Source organism: Haemaphysalis longicornis, unplaced genomic scaffold, assembly GCF_048455015.1.
Source record: "Haemaphysalis longicornis isolate Haplotype H1 unplaced genomic scaffold, Haemaphysalis longicornis Haplotype H1 scaffold_5, whole genome shotgun sequence".
Taxonomy (NCBI): Eukaryota; Metazoa; Arthropoda; class Arachnida; order Ixodida; family Ixodidae; genus Haemaphysalis; species Haemaphysalis longicornis.
This window is the reverse complement of record NW_027526385.1, coordinates 115,091,517-115,101,669: the sequence shown is the minus strand read 5'-3', so window position 1 is coordinate 115,101,669 and position 10,153 is coordinate 115,091,517.

Genomic DNA, 10,153 nt, shown 5'->3' with positions numbered 1-10,153 from the left:
CCTGCTTCCACCCCATTTCCTAGCAAAACTCGATTCCAGCATTATAAAAAACTGAAGGGGTGATGTTTCCTGCCAGACGTTTCCCTATTTTATGAGACTCCCCTATCGGTCACAGAATTTTTTGACATAACGCTCGTAAAACGTATTCTATAAATACGTAATATTGTTTCATGCGCTGGTATTTTAACATAAATTTTTACATTACCTGCTACTCTCGTTTTTATCACCCTCGACCCCAAATTGCTTGAGAACTGTGGTTCCCATTCCCAGTTAACTCCAACCTGTAGAATGGGCAATCCTTTTATTATTTTTTTATCTTTGAGCTCGGACGAACAGATCAATATTTACAGTGTTTCTCAACAGGAAGATGCCCGTTCTTTTTTGAAAGATGACGTTTCTGCTGTTAATAAATCTGAATTCAACCGGTCTTATTCCCAAACCTTCAATTTCCTTCCCGGTAGTAGTAGACATGGCTTGTCATATGTGGTCAAGGATTGACCCGTGGTTGAAAACTTGGTTTTCCTGACATCAATTCCCTTATACTGACATCGGCGATATTGTGCCCTTTGAAACGGCAGAAAACAGGTCCCGCCTGCCCTTTGGTTCTGTGAGCTCAAACCAGTCTATTGGTTGTTTTGGCATTTATGATTGGCAGTGCTTCCATAAAAAGAGTACTTGATATTTCAAAGTATTCTGCAAAAATGACTGAAATTAGCACCAAATAAATGTAAGCTTTGGTAAGAACTACACCGTCATAGGTGTGAGACGCAGTCATAATTCCTGCCACTACTGTAATCCCCAATGTGGTCAAAGCAATCAAAGTAGAATTATTTTTCTGATGGGTATTCAAATTTTATTTCGCTATAAACATTAAAGAAAGGTTGTACCGTGGGTACCTGTTCTGGTGGCCCGTTTATGTATATGGTATTTTACGATTGATTTTTACGAAATTGCGAGCAGGTTTTCAGGTTTGACACTCAACGTAGGCATACAAATCTTGACGTAGTGCATTGATTAGGTTGCATACTTTTGACAACAAATATCTGGTAACACGCCCGTGGAAACCACCGAAACATCATTGCTCTAACTGGTGTTCCACTCGAGAAAGCTGCTGCACTTTTCTTTTCTGCCTGTTTCTGCAAGTATCCTAAAACTGGGGGCATTGTCTACTACAAAAGCTAGTGATAACTAATGATAATAATTTTTTTACTCTTGTCTATGGTACACTAATTGGGAATATCATATAGTTAAAATATGCAGCTTCCTTATTTCAGTAACGAAGAATAACTGCTTTAAGAAAGTGCAAAACATATGATGACAAAATAGAATTCAAAATGCTCGATACGGTGTCGTTCTTTCAAAGCCGCCGATATCTATTCGTTGTATTTTTGATTATTTTATCTCCCGTGGTAAGAAACACTGACCAATGATTATTTGCCAGATCATGACTTCATTCGCGGCAACTACGCAGTGTTTATTATAGCATTTATTATATTTATCTTATATCTACCACGCGCTGTTGCGGAAGAATGAAGTATGGATACGTCAAAAAGAAAACACCCCAACCTGCGCCTAAAACAAGGTAGACGTAAAGGTAGACAAAATAGGGAAGCAAACAAACCAAAATAAAACCACAAAGGTGCACATATGAGATAGAAAAAGTCTGAGTAAACACAGCAACGCACTCTTAAAATACAACGAGCAGTAGGAGTAAACCTCACTAAGGAAACCCTTAGGGGCTGATGTTTGGGCACCTTTGTGGTTGTGGATTTTCTTTTTTACGTGACACCCTCGACTGTGCTGGCCACACAGGCCCTCTCCACGGGGCTACAGTGGAAGGAGAGGTCCGAGCTCCTTAGCTGTGCCACCCACTGCTCGTATAAAATTTGGGGAAAGCTAGTTAAGGGCGGGGCTGTTGATGCCTTTATACGAAAAATTATAGCGTGCCAGGGCGGGGGAAATATTGGCACGAGGCAGAATAGGGGGTCGGGCACTTGGCATGAGTACGCTATAGGACGTGAAAGTTTCTTTGGAGTCGTCGGAATACAGTAGTTTCTGTTCTCCCTACATGTTGTCTGTGGGCTGGCTAATGTTGGCGCCCGTGGAGGAGTAGGTGAGTATATCGGCGTGCATTAGTAGCAGCGTGTGCTTGAAGATGTCTTAAGCTTGATGGTTATCTCCTCTTGAGATATGGCCCTGTATGTATCGGCGCGTAACATGCCAACCACGCGTTATCTTCCGCTCGAGAGGGTAGTGTTCCGCCGTGTCCGCCGTTTGCATTGGAATATAAAGCCGAAGATAAATCGCGGCGGGCGTCTGACCTGTACGGCTGATATTGACATGAGAGCGTGGGCGTGGCTTTGCGGCACTCAGCTGCCGAACGGAGACCGTTGCGCTCATCTGGAGAGCTGAGGTTGTGAGGGCTGCAGCGCTTCACGCCATTACAATTTCCCCAAATTCAATGACGGTTATCAGTTTCCGATGCTGCTCTACAATTTCTCCCCTGCAATCAAACACCTAACTAGAATAAACAAAAAGGTGATTAACAAATTATAGTTATTTAATTCGGTAAATAGCACATAGAACCGGTTTTCTTCCGTCCGCCAACACCTCTGACTATTTCGCGCGAGAAAAAAAAAGTTACCTCCGAAAGCCTTTTTTGTGTAATTTCTTAGATTCTTCTCGGTAACACCCTTTATACACATAGACGTACGACACGTGCAATCAATATACGCCGCTTCAATGGCGGTGAACAATTCAATAAGCAGGATTATTACAGGCCCTCACTAAGTAAACGGAATGACATTAGAAGATCACCATTACGTTAAAAAGGAAAAATCGCTGTTTAAACCTGGTCCCTGTAGGCTACAGAAGAATGTCTGTTCAATAGCGGCGTACAAGCAAAACCGACCGGGTTGTTTCACTTCGGAACGTTGTTTAAAAAAGCGAGCTAGAACAGGATTCTCATACAGCCTGTCGATCCTTATGATAATGGTTTAATCTCGCGGATACGTAGCGGGGAAGCAAAAATGTATTTTCTTGGGTACATCTGAAATTTTACACATGATAAGTATGTCTGTTTCTATTCATAGGTTTAAATTGTTGAGCCATGCATTCATGCGGAAACCGAGGAACGGTATCTGGAGCATTTAAAAAGGCTACTGTACAGCCTACCTTCGTGATAAGCTTTCATCACGGTACCCAAAACAGCGAGCTCATTTACACCTCCACAACATCACATTTTTCCTACTCTTTTTGTCACTTAATCCGCAAAGCATGTCATAAATAGCACCCCAACACACCAAGCGTCAGAGTAATTTTTTCTTGATGTGCACATGAATTTTGCAAATGACACCAAATGCCAGATGTCTTTGGATTGTTCTGAAAGCATCGAGGCAATGCGCTTGTTTTCGGTGCAGTACAGTACAGTACAGTACGAGAGCTTTGACTCTGGAACCTCCGCTTGGATTATCGTTTTTCATTTCTTAGGTGAATTTCCTCTTAATTATATCTGCGGAAAAATCAAAATCTTCATAATATTTGTGCGAGGAAGATACAAATTTTGTGCAGCGCGTGGAAGCTTGAGATCTTCCACTCGTCGTGGTAATAAAGTTGATCTTTTGTGTCGTATTTAATAGAAAGGGCAATGTGCGGCTGTGACTTTCGTACAAACACATCTTTTGAACAATGCTGTATTACATGACACGGCTTCAAAACAGGAATGCCTTGATTGTGTTGATTTTCGTTTGACGATGGAAATTTGCGACGGCTAGCCCTAAATTTTAGTGCTTGAAGGCATCCGTCGGATTTGCGAGCAAACTGATGTTAATACTTTATTTTGTACTGTCACAGGAAGAAAATAATTTTTCTATCCGCTCAATGGAAATATAAAAACTGCAAATAATTGTTGCAATTCTGCATAAAGGCGTCGCATACTATAGGTAAACTAAGTATTTCGTTTTTAACCATTTAAAATAAAAATATTTGAAATAGCCTTTAAAAAACAACCTTACACGTTTTGACCTTTAAGGTGTGAAATTTACTCTTGCCGTAGAAAGCTCAAATTTACAGCACGAAATGTTTTTCCCGAATAGGCGTACCTTCGAGTAAGGGTGTGCACGCAATCATTTTCGTCCCACGTGGTTGTCCTTCCAAATTTAGTTTAATTGACCCTGCCATTAGGTAGTGTGAATTGCGCAACGCGTTGCTGCGTGTACGGGTATGCGTACGTCTAGGGTTTCTTGTACAAAGAACATTTCCACCTATGTAACACTCAACAATATACATGGTATGAGGGCAAATATTACTCCTCTTTAGTACGTTTTTATTCCCAAACCCCGTCTCTTTTCGCATTTAAGCTTTATTCAAAGGTCCCATTTTGTGGTCTCCTTGGAACACACTAAGAACGGCGACGGCACTTACCTGCTCATAAACACATACTCAAAGTCACAAAATAAACACATACCACTTTTATACAGGAAGATCAGCGGTCATCCTACACATCAGGACAACTCGGCACGGTGGTGCCATTTCGGCTATCAAAGGTAATTTACCGAACATCAAAGGTAATTTACAGAAGAAACAAATTATTTTAAATCTTCCGCTGAGTTCGGCTTTCTTCAGCCGAACTCAGCAGAAGATGAAAAATAATTCGTTTTTCCTTATTGGCGCCGATTGGGTGGCGCTGCTATATAACGTTAGTCTCTTCGTTTGAGCTCGCCATTATCTCTGTTTTCAGTGAAGAGATTTTATATGTTCTTTCATTAGCAGGTATCTACCCTTCCCGTTCTTAATCTGAACAGAGGAGACTACAAAATCCAACAACCAGCTAAAGCTTTCAAACGAACTAATAGGTGGGTTCCTCAAATTTTGTTTTAAATCTCTGATTGATGGTGTTAACACCTGCTACAGTCCAGTCGTGTCACTTCAAGAGCAGTCAACAAAAAAATGACCATGGTCAGCCACAGGTGCAGCCCAATACCCAGACGCGCATGCAACGAAAGCGCCATTGCTTCCGAAAAATGTACCCCAGAGGTCAATATAGTGTTAGTTTCCCCCAAGCTTCTCTCAAGCAGATATGGGGTCGCTAGTCATGTACGTGTATGTTTTGTACCTGTGTAAACGTAAGAGTGAAGTTTGATTCCCCTCTGCCATCAAATTTGAAATTAAAGCAGCAAAAACTATACAGACAAGCAGGAAACGCTTCCATAGAACATGAAAAACTGTTGAGTTATTTTTCGAATTTTACATGGGTTTATACGTGATCAAGCAACACATCAAGTACTTAGAATAAGGAATATTAAAGTAGCAAACATTAAAATTACCGCCTAATGCCCATCAGAAAACTTGGAAACTTGCTGAAATGCGTTTTTCCTCTTTCCCGGTCTGTGCGTATTCTGGCGCTCAAAGTACACCATTACAGCGATAGCGGCTCTGGGCCGGCATTTTTGAGAGCTGCAGCAATAAATGGAGGCGTTCGAAAGCCACTTCAAAATGCAACAAAAGGAAGCAGTCACAAATTTCAGATCTGCTGTGTCACACACAGCCGCTCTGTGCTGGTGTTAAGTATAGTTTTCACAGTGTTTGCAGACCCCCCAAAAAAGAGTGAGAACTTCTATTATAACCATTGCAGAGTCGTTTAAAAGTGACTGAAAAAGCCATACTAATGTTCAAAAATACCTTGAATAAATAAATAGGAATGTCAGAAATGAAACGCCCATGAAATGCGTCGTGTTGGGTACACTGGGCAATGCACAAAATTTTCATCAATCTCTAAAGGAGCAAACCAAAACTGAAAAACTCGAACAATAAGAAAGCCCAGGAAATATTACATGCCAGTTTCTCACACCCCTGCCGTGCACAAGAAACTCAATCACGTTGACTGGACGTTAGGTACGTTTGCTTGATTCTTAACAAGACCGTCAGATCAACATTCCTGATCTTGTCTGCTTCGTCAATTTCCCCGATTCGCTACTCTTTGCTTTGAAATAAAAATAGAATCGTTGTTGGCTGATCGGAAGATAACGTAAAATACATGCCCGCCGATGGGATAATACAAGGCTATCACCACACTTTTTATCGAATAATGATGTCTGATGAGCCTGGTTAATGCTAGACACTCCGTTTGGCTTACACGTAGTACGAAGGAAGTTGTAATGAATAAATCCCGCCTAACATGCTCGCGGTAACCTTTTTATACTTACAGCAGCAGCAACCACAAATACTCCCAAACTTTTTGGTCATTTCAAGCACATTTTTCCCAATGTGTTAGGTGGCGAGCACAGAACTTGCACATCACAATTTCCTTATATTTTTTTTGCAAAAAATTATCAAGTGGACGTATATCACAGCAGCGATTTTTTTGTGCCATCTTTCCACAATTAAAGCTTTTTTTTCCCCAACCTTACCTTCCTGACCAGCTTTCACTGGCTGGCCCAAGAAATACGTTAGCCATAATCTTGCCATCCATGTGCTCGCTCTACCTACTCAAGAAAGCTGAAGTAATGAAATTATACAATCAGCCTAAAAATAAAACCGCACGCATGAACGTGTTATGCAGTTTTCATTTCTGAGTTAACGTCCACGGGCCTTGTCTCGTACTTATAGCACACAAGCCCCTCCCTAAAAATATTTAAAAGTTACGGAAACTGTGGCAACCTGTTTTTACTTTTTTCTTCAACACCCCATCAGATGCAAGCGTGAGCCCACAACCTCTGGAAACCTTCACAAATAGTTCGAAATTGCCCAACCTGTATAATAAGTATCAAGTATCAAGTTTCAAGTATCAGACCAACTAGCTCATCAACAAATTTTGCTGATCCTCATAGCGTTTCATGTGTATCTAACACATACATCAGCATACCTTTAAATGAATATAGGCTCAATATTATGAACTTTACCCGGTTTTAAACACCAACACACTAGATGGGCTGCATGAGGACCTACCACAAAAGGATATTAATGACGAAGCAGATATGCCCATACGGTGGCAGGGAGGGGCTAAAAATATTTCCTTTCAGTTAATAAACACCCGAGCTGGTCCCATTAGCTACAGGTCTCAGAAACAACCAGTTCTACGGCCCTGCTAGCAGACCGATGCGGCGTTGGTCAGGCAGTTCATTTACTAACAATCACCACAAATCGTCCGACAGGCTAATTAAAACTGTATACCACTACATAAAAAAACAGGCAGAAATACTTATTCTAATGAAAATACAAAGCTGCTACCAGGCTATCGAAGAGGTGCACGAGTATCAGTTTTCAAAACGTAAATACTGACGTAAATATTAGTCATGATGCTTTGGTGCCCAATCCAGATAATCCAATGGAAATCAATCCTACCCTCACGATATTTCCGTTCGTTATAAGCACCAGCGCACTCGTTGTCCCGGGAAATGAAATGGCACAATAAGCAGCCTGAGGATTCAGCTGCTAGGCTGAATTCGAAGACAACGCGTCGTCATCGACGGGGGGAGGCAGGGAGAGACAGGCTGGCTACATATCAAGCCGCTCACAGTACCCTTACCACAAAGCAATCATTTGCATGGCGCAGGATACAATCTAATACTTTCCCACACCCGGCCCTGTGCCACGGACACTTTCTATATGCATACACACATCAGTGCAAGTAGTGCGGCGCCGCAGCCGCCACGCTCCCACACATGGCTTGGACGTGCCCAGCAAACCAGACACACCAACATCAGATGTACGCATTAAAACACGCGATCAATGGGAGGCCGCGCGTTTTAGCTCCCAACCCGACATCCAAACAGCAGTCGTCCAGCTGGCGTAAGGCGCCGCCATGGCCAAGATGTTCCTAAACGCCATCTAAAGGGACGAGGGCACTTCCACTCCCAAGCAGTGATTCCGTTTGAACAGCGACGACAATAACGTTTTTTCGTCTCTATCCAATGAATAAATTCGTCGTATCATCTGCCGGAGCACAAGCGTATCGCCACAAAAGATAACATTTCATTCCTACACAAGTTGATGGATTAATTTTATACATAATTATGGGTACAGCGCAAACAAAACTCGTACAAGAAAATGCACAGGACGGAGCGCTACTAGCAATGAAATGTTTAATCGTGAAAACACATATATGCATACACTCTAAGTCACCGCCATCACAACGTGTACATTACAATCTACCACCCGGCAAGATCGCGGGGATACAACAAACAAAACGCTGCATATAATCACACGACGCGTGTACGAACCGAGAATAATGACAATGCACACTCCATCAACCTTTTTCCAAGAAATCAAACTCAGCATCTGATGACATGACAGACGGTTGGCGGACACGTGTATTTTCGTCTTTCTTGATGCGAAAAGCTTCAGTTATCTCTCTTGTGGCCCATTCTGTGTTTGTAAAAACTATTGCGTGTGTTACCTTAGGACGGCACGTGCGCCCCACGGGGGTACGGTTCGCATCAATGAGAGTGTGTGGCGACTGCGGACGGCCCGTGCACGTCTTGCAATGCGTGGCTAAATAGCAAGGCAAAGAGTGCACGGGCCGTCCGGAGTAGCCACACACTCTGATTGTCATGTCTGTCATGTCTTCAGTCTGTCTGTCTTGTCATCAGACGCTGAGTTTGGTTTTTAGGAAAACGGTTTATGGAGTGGGCAGTGTCGTGAGTCTGGGTTTGTATACGGGTCGTGTGATTACATGCAGAGTTTCGTTTGTTGTTTCCCCGCCATCTTTCCGGGTGGTGGATTGTAATGTACAAGATGTGATGACGGTGACTTAGAGTGTATGTATATATGTGTTTTCACAATTAAATGTTTCGTTGGTAGTAGTGCTCCATTCCGTGTATTTTCTTGTACGAGTTTTGTTTGCGCTGTACCCATCATGAACCTATACAAACCCGACCCACTCTCAGTTCTTCTTTATGTTTTATACATACTGTACAGATAGGATGACACTGCGCTCTGCAGTTTGTATTAGAACCCGTTAATCTGGAGTTCCAGAATTGAAAGCATTCACACTCAAGCACAGTTTCTTTGTTGCCAGACCATACCAGAAATTTAGTTTGGTTTGATTGTCAAAGAAAAGGTTACTTTTGGAGATTTCATTTCTTTTGTGTTGCATTTCTCGGTGCTGAAAATTTGCAATATGCATTTAGGCAAGCCTTAGGACAAAATAAATAAACGAGTACTAAGGTCAGTCTGATGCTGTTCGGTTGAAAACGTAGGACGGTCCAGAGTAATATTGTCTTTTTTTCGAGCTTTTTGATTAACTCTCGTGGTTCTTTCGATAAAAAGTTAGCAATCGCACTTCACCCTCGCACCCCGGTTATTTTTCAGAAATTGAAACTTTTGTGTCACTGTTACGCAATGTACATTTCTTAAGTACGCGTTTGTGCTGATTGAACCATACATCTGTTAGCTGGCCAACTTCATTCACTAGGTTATATAAAAAGCTTCTTTGGAAGGTTTTTTCACAGACGTTTGTTACTTTCCTTTTTTTGGTGCTTACAAAACGTTTAGTAGAACCCTCGTTGAGCGGGAAATATTATCCCGTTACCATCATTACGCTGCAACAACGAGCACCACAAAAATATAGTTCTGTACCTTAATTCACTTTCCTGATTTGCGACGGCACTGTTTTAGGGGCGACGCACCTTAACGCCGAGGCTTGTCCGTCCGGCGTCCGGCATTCGTGCTCACGGCACAGCACCGTGTAAATCGAAAAATCAGTGAACAAGAGGTTCACAAAAGGTGAACAAGAACAATATACAGTAATCCCTCGTTATAACGAAATCGCCTTACTCAAATTATCGCTTTATTCGAAATTTCTTCTGATCGTAACCCCAGCCACCCCATAATGCGGCATTTTAGGCCGCATTATGCGAAGCGCACAAAGAGCTTGACCCACTTAGAGAGAAGTGGCGAATGGAGGCGTCGACGAGCTGCGATTCAGGCTGTACAAATGGCGAGTCAATCAAGCTGGTGTTTGCCCGGCGATTTTTCCTGGTGTTTCCTCGGGGAACTTTGTTCCGAGACATTGGTTAATCCCTGGCGCAAAACCCGTCAGTTTTTGTGACTGCACTGTGTACCCACAATGAGCGGTGAATTGGTTTTTTTTTTCAGGACAACAAACACAAACTCACACTCGAGTCACAGCATTTGCGGCACTTTCCAGCGTAAA